Below are 13,367 nucleotides of genomic sequence, written 5' to 3' on the forward strand. Positions count from 1 at the left end.
AAGTAGCAATTTAATCAGCTCGCCCCAAGGAAAGGAAAGGAAAGGGGCACTCGGCGATGATGTTGTCAAATGGTTAGTCTTACCCCCCAATCTCTCCAACAGACGACCAGACCCCGAGTGTGTTTAATGTGGCGCACACCGAAAAGCGGAATGAGAAAAAGTGCTTTGGATACTTTTGCCTCATTTGACTCATCTGAGCCACGGAACCAACGGAATTTGTAATATGGTTTAAATGTTGTTCAGTTTTCGTTTTGTTTTTGTTTTTTCTGTTTTTTTTTATTCAATTAAAGCGTGTTTTGCTTACAGTTAATTAGCACAACTCAAGAGCCTGCGGGCCATGAAAAAAGGGTGGATGGCATGCAAATGGGGGGAAAAATCTCTCGAGCCCAGCAACATGTTGCCCCAAACCAATGGCAATCGAAAGCATTCAAGAAGTGGCGTGGCGCGTGCTGGTTTCCGATTTGGGTTGCGAAAACGAGGTGATGGGGCTGTACTATATTATTCCCATATTTCAATAGACTTCCGAACAAACACACACAATCAATTATCAAGTGCAAGCCAATGAATGAAGAATGCCAGCATGGATAGAGAACGCAAAAAATTTTAAAAATTGAATTTATTTATAATTTATACAACAAACAAAAAATGAAACATAAATTCATTTTTCCCATTTCATAGCAGCCAGATTTTATTTGATTAGCTACTGACTAACAAGAGCTGCGTGCTATGAGGTATGAACTGCTTGCACTGCTTGAATTTCTTATAGAAAATAAGAATTTGTAGGAATGTACACTAGATGGCGCTAATGTGGCAATGTAAAATGTGTGGTGAATTGCCTAGATATTAATATATATAATATATTTAATATTTAAAATTTGTTTTTACAATGTTAAAAATAGTGGTATGAATATTAGGTATCAAAAAAGGATTTAAACTGTAATTAAATTGTTTGCTCCTGGGGTCCAGCTCCTTGTAATGCTGGTTCTTGGCCACTATTCTGCACTTCCTGAACCACCTTGCTCTTGGCCGTGGCTGGTAATTATGGAACATACATATCTTTTAAAACTAGTTTCTTTCCAATTTCTTTGACGGAGCGCCTAGTCGACTGGTCATACGGGCCAAGCCAAAAGTTTACCCAGCGACAGACATCTGACGTTGGCAAGGCAACATGATGATGCCAATCGTAGCAAGAATACCAAGGACTATAAGATGTTTTTAGGGAGAAAAATCTCTGCGCTGGAGCATTGCCTGTCACACTTACATATGTGGATATTCAGTCGAAAAGACCCGAAATCTGAAAGCAAAATAGATACATATATTTCTAGAGAGCATAAGAAGTGGAGCGATTGATCGCTGGCCAAGTTTACGGAAAATAGTACATTATATCTGTAAAAAAATGGCATATTAATTGATAAATTTCCCTGATAACTGATAACTGTTCCTCATCAGCGATCATTAATTTTCCAATTAAGGAGAGTATGTTAGATCAGAGAGCCCTGGTGAATACTAGAACTGACTCATAAGTCAGTTTTTGTTTATATGTATATATGAGGTATGTATATTTTTCATTTCATTTAATTTTCCAAGTAAAATTAGAAAATAGGAGTTTGTCCTTAAGTGGTGCACACATCATTAAGATTAAGCTTTTCCCATTAATTCCATAAGTATGAATGAATGAAAATTACCGCGAAAATTACCTTGCACACATTTCAACCCATAAATGTAACAGATACCAGTCTCAGTTTCATTTGGATGCATTTCTCCTGGCACTGTTTTTTTCGTTATTTACCAGAAATGTTGCATATGGATGCGGTTCTCGCTTTCTCAAGCGCTCTTTGCTGCAGCAATGCTGAAGACGAGATGACGATGACGATGACGACAACGGAGACAACGACGACGAGGACGGCCGTTGAAGTTGAAGGATGCGTGCGCCATAATAAGGCCTATCTATGCACCAGGCGTCCTTGTGGCAGGTCTGAGGCTGCACCAAAATGCGAAACGCCCGCAGCTGCTGCCAGCACATTTGGTAGGGGTGGGGGCTGGGGCATAGGATAGGGAGTGGATGGGACGGCACCGAACGGGCACAGGGAGTGCGAGTGCGAGTGGGTGTGGGAGTGGATGCAGTGGTGCAGGGTACACTTGACGCAATCTTAATAACCATGAAGCAGCGTGGCTAATTAGCACAAAAAGCTTGGCAATAACCAAGCTCAATGAGGCACAGGGAACACACTGCACACCGTACAGCGCACAACAATGCTGGGGCAGTGGCAGTGCCAGTGCCAGAAGCAGAGGTACAGTGAGGCAAGGCACAGCACACAACAAGAGCAATAACAATAACAACGCTTGCCCCAGCGAGGGGCGTGCAATACGCGTCGTATGCTCAACGAGCCGAGGGCAGGAATTCGTTTCTCCCTCTCCCTCTCCCTCTGCCACTCTCCCATTCCTCATGCCCCATTCCTGCTGCACTTGAGCGCGCCACAGCTTTGCTTCGCTCTGCCCTGCTCCCAACCCTGCCACACGCCCCCATGTTGCGTGTTGATTTTTGGTTCTGCTTTTGGTTTACATATCAAAACAATTAGCTCTCGATGCCCTTCTGGAAAAGAGTACAATGCTTTGGGGAATCAATTGGGGGGACGGAACAGAGAGAATGTGGTAGCTGAAAGTTACTTTTATTCCCGGGAAAGAGTATCAGGGTGTTGGGAAATAAAGTCAAGGAACTTTGATTCGAGAGAGAAATTAAAGACGTGAGGAATCCATGCCTAAGCTCTAACAACAAGCGATCCCTGTCCATCTTTCTGTTTCAGAAGAGCATCTAGCATTCGTCTAAGCTAATCATTTCTCTCTCATCATTTCAAAAGTTGGTGATGGATTCAGGGAACCTCTCCACACTCTGAGTGCATTTTGCAATATGAACTTTGGACTGAATGCTGACTGCTGACTGCTGACTGGCTCGATGGTTGGTGATGGTTGGCTGTGCCTGTGCCTGTGCCCCCAAGGCCGTTGCTGATGAATTGCCTGGGCCGCGCTCTTTCTCCCCACTCCGTGTGTGTTGGCCCAATCACCGAACCAAACCGAAACCCCTGAACCGAATGCTCTGCCACTTTCCCCAGAAGCTGCTCAATTGTTTACGTGCTGTTTTGACAAACTCGGAAAAACGTAGGCGAAAGAACAATTCCTGGTCATTGCGTATACGACAGGTGGGGCATTGAATAGAGCTGGGAAACTGGGAAAAACTTTTGCTCCGGAATTGCAACAGTGTTCCATACATCTACATCCACATCCACATCCCAATCCCACTCGCTGTCCACCAACCTCCTTGATGCTCTGGCAGCCGCCTCATTCACTTCAGGAACAGCCTTGAGCGAAGTGTTTTTTATTTCCCTCTGCTGGCTCCCTGACGCTCGGTTCCAGTAATTGGGCGCACATATTGCCAATTAAGTTTTGGGGGAAAACGGAAAATTAATTTGAATTTGAAAGTTCGAAAGGTGGTAATTGAAAAGTCGGGTTAACATCGATGGGGCAGCACGGGAGAGAGTGTGTGTGTGGCAGGAGATGTGGAGATGGTGGGGATGGGATGGGGGCTTGCAGGTGGTCATAAATTCAGCAAGAAGCCAAAACGGTTAATTGATAATGGCTGATTGGAAACTAGTTTTCGTGCTCGTTTTTGTTTTTGTTTTTGTTGTTGTTTTTATTTTCATTTTCGTTTTCGTTCGACCATTAACATAATCGCTTTAAAATTGGAACTCACAGACTCTGGAAATGCAGTCAAATGTACCAAAATCTGTATCTGTATCGAGTATCTGTATCCAAGAGAAGTGTATTTGCATTCTCGCCGGTGGCAAGCGTATTAACATATCAACATTTGTTAAATGACGTTTGACTTTTGTGTGACAACGCGATATTAATTCAGATCACAGCGACCATCCAATCCAACCATTTCGAGCGGTCTCCAAGCCAAACATGCCCCTTGGCTTGTCTTGGCCTACCCACCTCTGGCCTGCTCCGTCCGTCCGTTTGTCTGTCTGTTTTATCTCTCTGTTAACTCTTCTTTTTTTTTTTGGCCAAATAAAATATTTAAATAACTCAATTAAGCATAAAACGCAACTGGTGGGCACTCTTGGGCACGAATTTGGTAGCCACGGCCTGGGGCCTGGGGTCGTGCGGAATTCCCAATGAAATGCCCTGATATATGGCCAAATAACAATAACTGTCAACGAACATTTTTTAATTAGCAAAACCCCCTCATCGATATATCGGTCTTGCTCTCTGACTAACGTGGGGCGTTCGCAGAGCCCCCAATACTATATGAAAAATAATCGTAGTCAACGAACAAAATATCCAAATATATTCAGATGAAATAAATAAGCAATGGGAATGAACACAAGGGTTGGGTCGACTAAGGGGCTTGAGTTTAAATAAGCCCATCAAATGTACTACATAATAGCTAATAGTTTACGAAATTTCAATGACAGATTTTGCTCATCTATGATACATAATAGCTGGCATATTCAGGAGTTTTTTACACATAGGAAAGCTGACATATCATATTCCAGACTATTACCAAAACAGTTTTATTGGAAACCATATGAAAATTATGCCGTATATATCGTCCTACATACATATATGTAAAAGAATACGAGAATAAGAAACTTAAGATAATTTTAACCATGCCATTTCTTTGAATGAAATATTCAGCCAAATCTATGAACATTGTACCATTTATTATATAATTATATTATTATTATTACTATAACTATAGATAGAGCATTAAAATTGAATTCCTTTACTAATTTTTGGGCGAAAATAATTGAAGTTTCCTTCAGGTTACAGGGCATCAATGAAACCCAAATACCCACAAATTTCGTAAATATATTTAACATATTTTACAGATAACAGCGAATGATGATGATATGTTTTACAAAGGGGGCAACTCGTCAGCTACCATAAGATGTCGAGCAGAGTTTTAAAAAATTGCTTATTAATACGAAACAAATGCTTTGGGCCACCAACGATTAACGATAAATGCGACTGGAGGTTTTTGGTTTTGGCCATTTACATCTGATGAATATGCTAACGGATATGGCTATCTCTCTCCCATCTGTATCTCAATCTGTATGAGCCTCTGTGTGCAGCTGTTTGTATATGTGTTAATAGATACATTTGGCATACATTCAAACACATCTTTGTGCTAGCCTGCATCGGCATCGGCATGCCAAAGTGGCCACCAAATGAGCGTAGCTGTTGAAATAAAAACATTTGGAATTTTATTTGATTTTGATTTTGATTATTAAGTTGTATGCATTTCATTATTGCTTCGTTTTCGAATGTCTCCCTGAAGTTTCCGTATTTTTTATAGGCCTCGAGGTATTTTCGTTGCCCTTTGCCAGAGATATTTTTAGTGGTTGATGGAAATGAATCAATTTTGTGTGTGTTTATGACTTAATTACTTTATTTGAGATCGCACTCTCTCTCTCACGTTTTTATGACCATTGCTAATGGAGTTTTAATAAGAACTGACGGAGGAGTTTTTATTTTTTAAGGAGCGTTGCCAAAACAGCCAAAAATATGGATGGCGTTTGAGAGGTTGCTGCAGTGCAGGGATTGTTCATTTGAATTGATCATAATTAATATTTAAAACATATAATTTGGTAAAATTATAATCACAGAAAAATAGTGCATACTGCTAGCCCTGGTCAACATACTCTAATCCCATTGCTTCCCATTGATACTCTCACCGTTTTTCGACTTAATTTAATTTATGGAGATTATGTCTCTGGCTTGGCATTTCCCACACACAGCGCTATGCTCAGCTGAGAACCCCAAGACAACCATAGAGAGAGAAGAGGGAGATCTTGACAGATGAAAACAAAAAAAATCCATATGTTTAATCAAGTTATTAACTCGTGAAATATCAACACATACGCTTGGACCCCCAAAAAGATTAAATTATAAATATTAAAGGGAATAGAAACCCCAAAAAAATCAACAGAAACAAAACGAGAGGAGTGGTTTGGAGAGAGAAGAGACGAGACGAGAAGAAAAAAAAGGCGAACAAATCGAAAACGAAGCTTCGAAATGTATGTGATATGAAGTTATTAAGGCATGAATAATTAATTTCACTGATGAAAACTTAATGAAGAAATAGAAATAAGTGGAATCTCCAGCACAACTTGAAATAAATTTGTCATAGTTTCGAATGCGACGCAAATGCTAAAAACCAGAGGCCCAAACCTCAACCAAAACCCCAAGACAAAGACAAACACAAACACAAACTCAAAGACAAAGATACAGATAGGAGACCACACACTTGGATCGATCGATCGATCGATCCATCGGCTGATCTCTGGTATTGCTACTCCAATGCCTAAGCAGATGGGCAAGTTTTTGTTGGCCCCTCAACGATACGCGACTATCTATAGATGGAAGCAGCCCTGGCTATGGGCAATTAATTTATTAAGTATTGGCAACTTGAAAATTTATCGAGGTTGAGCGGGCACAAAAAACGCTCGATCAATTTGTAGATCATAAAATTTTCTTGGGGCTGCTGCTGCTGCTGCTGCTACTCTTTCGCCCTTCCTTCCACCCTACTTACACGATCGTAACTTATACAAATTTGACATTTTTACAGCTTTCTCGCTATGTCTATAAGCATCTGAAGTAGGAAGAAGCCGCTTTGGCCATTGATCAAACCGCAAACGATTCGCAATCCATTAAATGCCAACAAACTCAGGGAACAGATGGGATGGGATGGGATGGGATGGGATGAGAGAATCAAAGATCTCCTCCTCGATAGGCAACAAAAAATGTTTCCTCTAATCAGCAGGCCAAATAACAACTTAATTAAAGGCCCTAAAAGGCAGCTCCCCATGGCTCTGCTCTGCTCTCCTCTGCTCTCCACTCCTCTCCGTTCGCTTGGGCTCAGTTCGATTCCGATTTCAATTCGAATCCTCACCTGCAGATCTGTCCACAAGCTCTGTCTCTGTCTCCGTCTCCATCTCCATCTCTGTCTGGGGACTGAGTGTGTGTGGGGTGCACCAAAAAAAGCATTTCCAATTTACACTTTGCTGCTAATTTGCGTTGACGCTTTTAGAACCGCCTGGGGCGCTATCCCCAGTTTCCAGTCATCCCAGTCAGGGGATCTGCCACATTCCATGTCCTGTCCGTCCAAGTGTCTCTCTCTCTCTCTCTCTGTGTCTGTCTGTCTGTCTGTCTGTTTGCCTGTCCCTCCATCTGTCTGTTTGTGCGTCTGTGTGGCTGTGTTTTATTATTATGATGCATGCAGGAGACGTTTGGCAGGAGCAGTCGCCGTCATCGTCGTTGTCATCATCATCGTCATTGACATGCTCCTCTCCAGAGCTCGTGCTTGGGTGCCTCTTCCTCTTCCTCATCCCAATGCCCATCCTCGTGGCAATGCTGCATTTACTCTCTTCTCTTCCCATTCTATATAGCGATGCTGCTGCTGTTGTCATTCAAGTTGGTCGTCAGCGTTGAAATTGTTCATTTCGAAAATGCCTCAATAACAATAACAATTGTCGTAAAACTGCACAGGATACTCCGGGCCAGAGCTCTCCTCTGCTGTCTGTATCTGTGTCTGTGTCTGTCTCTGAAACTCAAACTCAAACCGAGCTTGTGTGCGCGATTATCTATAAAAGGATTTTCGAGCAGATTAATTGCGCGTGATTGAAGCGCGCTGTTTAATGTGCCTGAGTGTGTGTGTGCTGTGATTTTGGAGGGGCACATTGGCTGCCAGACAACTGCAGGTTGGAGCCACCTGGCTAGGAACACAACGAAGGGCTGCTTTTGAATGGAAGAGCTTAAATGAGAGTTTGAAGGGAAAGAAATGGCTAAGGAGTATGTTAATGAATACGAGTCTATAGAAGGATATCAAACAAGATGTAGGATGGGGAATGGTATATTAATATGCGTCTGGTGAATCTGCATTATGCATTAAGCTTATTAATTTGAAGGTGTTTTCATGAACTTCTCGTTATCCAGATGTTCAGAGCATCTGCTTGCATCTAAGCCAAATATTAATTGCATTTATTTCCATAATATTCACTGCCTCATAATGAATCTTTAATCACACAGAGACACACATTTCAAACGCTGCAAAGGCATTTTCCATTGATGAAATGTAGCAACCACTGTGGCATTGCTTCATACTTCCCCACATCTCTCTTTTAAGCACACTCTCTCTTCACCCTCTCTCTCTCTTGACCAAATTGGCATCTGTTTGTTGGTATATACGAGTATACCTCGCCTCGAATTGCCATGCATATGTATAGTGCCCCCCTGTCCCTGTCTGGCACTGCCACTGCCACTGCCGACTGGGGCTCTGCTCTGTGGCCGTGTAGCTCGACTCTCTGTAAGCACGGCAGTAATATGAGCAGTAATAAAATTTGAATTTATGACGAGATTCCATTAAAGCTTCTTCACAACACTCGTACACAGACGCGACCCAATATTTGCCTTATGCGAGAAATATGTATGTACAAAAACAACAAAAACAACAAAAAGACGTGAGGAACAGGATCAGGGGCGACTTTGGGCTAACAACAAATTTCGATGGCAAAAACAAAGCAGCCAGAAAGACGAAGACCAACAGCAGCAGCAACAGCAGCAGCAGCAGTTGAGACCAAGTTGAATGGCAAAACACTCGTAATAATGTGATTTGATGGGGGATACCCCACGATACCCCCACAAACCGTAGCAGCAGCAGCAGCAGCATCTGGGAAACAACTTTGTCTGGCATTCAGATACAGATACAGCTACAGATACAGATACACATTCAATAACTGTCCACAGTCCTTGTCCGTGGAAACGTTTATACGACTTCCATTTCATTACGCGTAAACGAATTGAAATGAATTTTTATTGCACAAAAGCAAAAGCAACAAAAAAAAAATCATCATCAACAGACACTGCATGTCTGTCCCGTTCCGTTCCGTCCCGTCCCCTTGCCCTTTATATTTTGTTTAATGTAAAAACTTTGTTCAATTGCCCAGCGAAATTAGTGGTCGATTAATAATTTTTCAATAATTATTTCTCAGTCGCTCTCAGTAATTGGCTGACTTTTTGTTAAATTTATAATTAGCATTGCGCTAATTAATTAATCGCTTTGTCATAAATACCACACGAGAAGTGTGAAGGGTGTGGATCGGATCGGATCGGATTGGTGAGGAGAGAAGAGGAGAGCAGAGCAAAGGAGGTTAAGCAAGTAATGATACTCCCACGCTGCAGATAAGAGGGTTTCTCTTATTCTCCCACGCCAGAGAAAAAAAAAAAAACAAAAAAAAAAAGGAGAGATATTGTCATTAAACATCGGTGGTCGGTCGACCAACAGGTTGTCGTCAGGTTGTAAAGATCTTTGCCGCAAATGCAATTTCCAGGAATTTCCTCTCCTCTCGCTCGCTCTCTTTTTACGTACAAAGTCAAACAATTTTCACGAACGTTCCCATCGTAATGGGAAATAAATATAGAAATAGAAAAATACCTAATATAAAGCACTCTCGGGCCGGGCAAACACAAACCAACAACAACAAATTGTTAAACAACAAAAAATAAATCTTAATTGAATTGTGATACACTCGTACTGATACTGACAGACTGTCTGGCTGTCTTGACTTCACTTGAGGTTGGGCCTGTTATTTTTTGTTTTTTTTTTGTTATTTGTTGTTGTTGTGTGGTTCTCTAGATTCTCAACATGTGGTGGAGCACATGTTTCAATCTGTGGGGCTGGGGGGAAGGTGGTGCTTTGTGTTGAAAGTGGGTGTGGTTCGGATGTGTCGTCTCTTTGCCACAGCAATGGCGCATTCCTCACAACTCGAGTCAAAGTTATCTCTAAGATATTGTATGGGTAAGTATGCTTTATCAGGCCTCTTTTTATAGTTTTGCTTGCAGTTGAAAGTCCTCGTCTTTTATGACTCGGTACACATGTCTTTATTAATACCCATTATTGATTGTTCTTGCTAAAGTGCGAGGAAGTTGCAAGCTGAATGGTCTGTGTGGGTACCATGAGAGTTGAAACTTATTACGGGCATGTGAGTGGGTTCTTTGGGGATTGTGAAAGAAGCCAACAGATAGAGAGAAAGGAGGCGAATGGAGTTTCTTTGAATATATAACAGGGTTCTCTGTGTCTTGAGCTAAGTTCTAGGAATGAGAATGCAAGGATTAAAATTTGGGAAACATTTCTGTCTTACAGGAAAAGATAGTGGATAATATTGTAGTGGATCAGATAAGGAATATTACACCCATAGATAAAAGCCCTGAAATTTTAATATTTTCACTTAGATTTAAATATTTTTGTCATTGATTTTCATCCAAGAGTGGTGTATTTAAATTTAAGTTTTTTCACTTACATTTTGATATTAATATGAAAATAATTGTCTTAAATTTAATTCATATTTATTTTAAATATATTGCATAAATTTATATTTATATTTAAATTAAAATTAATTCTATTTAATTTTGCTAAGTTTGCATTTAAAAATCACATATTTAATTCAATTATGAGTGATACTATGCCTTCTTTTTTATCAGTTACTAGTCTCTATTTAGACCAACAGAAATAGAAACATATAGAAAGATGATACTCAACCGACTTAACAAATCAAAAACATTCTGAGAGTCAAACATTTCCGTGTTTATTGTTTACTATATAATTGCCATATGAAGTTAACAGAATGATGATTTACTCGAAATTTAAGGAAAATTAGGTAGAATAAATTTCATTGAAGAGTACCAATCCAAAGTTTACCCCACCAATGTGACCCCTCTCATCCCATGAAGATTATGTCTTTCTATTTAACACAGTATTATGATCCGCTGTATGTGTTTCAAACAATTGGCGCAATCGATAGCCCAAAGTGTTTGCTTAGGCGATTGGGAAACATGTCAAGTTCCGTGCGAGTAAGAGTATTTCTTTTTTGCTCTTCAGAGATTCTGCGGATGTCAATACAAGAGACCAGAGAACAGCAACAGCAACAGAGAGGAGCAAACTGAAGTGCAGTTTGGGAAACGGCCTGAGGAGGCTTAATCTTAATGCTTACGAAATGTAGTCCAATTTCCAGGCATTACCCTAACGCCCTTTTGCCTCTGCATCAGCCTCTAGGGCAGCCCCTGCTTAACGGAAACAGATACACGCGTACTTGATGGATACAATGGAACGAGCTGAGAGCCGGGATGCAAAACAATAAACATAACAGATCGGAAACGTGTACAGAGATTTGGATTTAAATTAAGCTAAATCCGCTCAAGCGCACAGATCGACGAACGAACCGTATGCGGTATATCCCCATATCCAGCGAGAGAACTGCTGTTCGCTAATAGACAACAAAAAGGTACACGACAATCTGCACAAGATACAGATACGAGCAAAAAGGGAACACAACTGAACCGAGGTGAACCGATCTGAACTGAACTGAAGTTGAGCTGCTGCTGCCGGCACTGGCACTAGCACTGGCAGTGCTTAAGTGCCGCGAGTACCTACCTCCTCCTCGACAGTTGGACAGCTCGACAAGTGCCACAGCCTCAGCCTCAGCTTCAGCAAGGGGCAGAGGTAGCGGCAGCGGCAGGGGCAGAGCCAAGAAGAAGCTGACACTGAGCAATGCCCATAAAGTAGGCTAAAAACTCACGTTGCTGCTGAGGCTGCTGCTGTTGCTTAATTTGCATACAACTTAAGATACTCCAGAGTGCGAGAGAGAGAGAGAGAGATGGGGAGAGAAAAAGAGGCAGATATGTAGTGATATGGTGAGTGAGTGGGGCAGAGAGTCGAGTCGAGTCGAGTCGGCGGGGTCTCGAGCCTCCTCGCGTGAATGAGAGTTCGTTCGGTTGGCAGCTGCGATGAGCGCGCACGCCAGGCGCAACTTCCCGGAAAAGGACCGCCAAAGTTGTTGCCGCTGCACTGCTTTGCCCTGCCATCATCATATTTGCTTCCTCCTCTTTGGCTGAACAACTTGTACCTGTGCTAGAGGTGGCTGCGTGACTCACGCAATCCATAGATTGAACAATTTTTAATTTTCTGTATAGCGTGATACCCATACCCTGAAAGGGGGTAATGCCAGATGGATGGAAAGATTTATATATTGCTAATCATATCATACGATTGATGGATGTACAAATTGTACAGATTTATGTATACATATAAATATGAACAGATAGATATAGACAGAACCATGGAGAGAGATAGATAAATGGATGGATAGATAGATAGATAGTTAGATGGATACATCGGTAAATGTGGATAAAATATATACATACATAGGTATTAAAAATTCCATTCTTCATATCTATGACTAGTGCATTGAAAATAAAATAAAACATAATAAATAAAATATTTATAGATGGGCAGATATTTATTCATATAGAGGGAGACACCAATATAGAGATATGTAGATATTGTTGAGTACATCTGTCCTACTACTATGAGAACTCAGTGATACACACATCAATACTTGCACTTGTACTATTCATATATTTCCCAAAGACATCCCTTTCCATCACGCTCCTCTCACGCACCCATCGCTAAGCCCAAGCGGCGTGTGTGAGAAAAAAAAGAAATGCCGTCCCAGATCATCATCGATGTACCAGTTTATTCTTTTTTTTTTTTCATTTAGCCGAGTTTAGCCAAGTGCAATCGATACTTTTGGCCCGGCAATAGGATTACAGTGCGAGTAGACGGGATAGCGGGAGAGATGTACGCAGAGGGAGACGCAGAGGTGCCCGAGAGGAACTCGTTCTGAACGAAACTCATTAAATCTAATATCTCAGTTATCTTTATGCATCTAAAGAAGTTTAGTAGGATTGTCAACTTTGTGCACTTTCATGAATGAAAGCAGATCGGCGATGTCTGCTTTGTGATAAGCAGAAAAGGTAAAACATGATTAGCATCTGGTAGACAGAGCAGAGCAGAGCAGGGGCCAGAGCCAGAGCCTCTTTGCGTCTGATATTCTGCGTGTGGGTCCTCCCGGTGCTGGTCCTGGTTCTGGCTCTGGTTCTGGCTCTGGCCTATCTATCAATCGTGTATAGCCGAAAGAGATCTCCTTTCATCAAAGTTAATCATTGGAAAATCACTTCCTTCTCAGGACCCCTGCTCTCGAACTCTGGAGTATGTGCTGTGCAAGATTAGGCAAAAATTTCATTTGCAGAAAACTCCAAAAAAAGAAAACATACAAAAGATACATATGTATGTATATTGTTGCTCTTCGCTCGAGTGCTCTCCCCCTCGGGATTCGATTTTTGTCGAAAATGGAGTCTGGACTTACTTCCTGGATGTCGGTACATTTCGTTTGTCCATTCCGCCCAACCACACACCAAGTGTTTCGGTAAATTTGCATAGCATTCACCAACAATAACAAAAAAATGGACAG

The sequence above is a fragment of the Drosophila obscura genome, unplaced genomic scaffold (genome assembly GCF_018151105.1).
Source record: "Drosophila obscura isolate BZ-5 IFL unplaced genomic scaffold, ASM1815110v1 contig_14, whole genome shotgun sequence".
In the NCBI taxonomy this organism is placed as follows: domain Eukaryota; kingdom Metazoa; phylum Arthropoda; class Insecta; order Diptera; family Drosophilidae; genus Drosophila; species Drosophila obscura.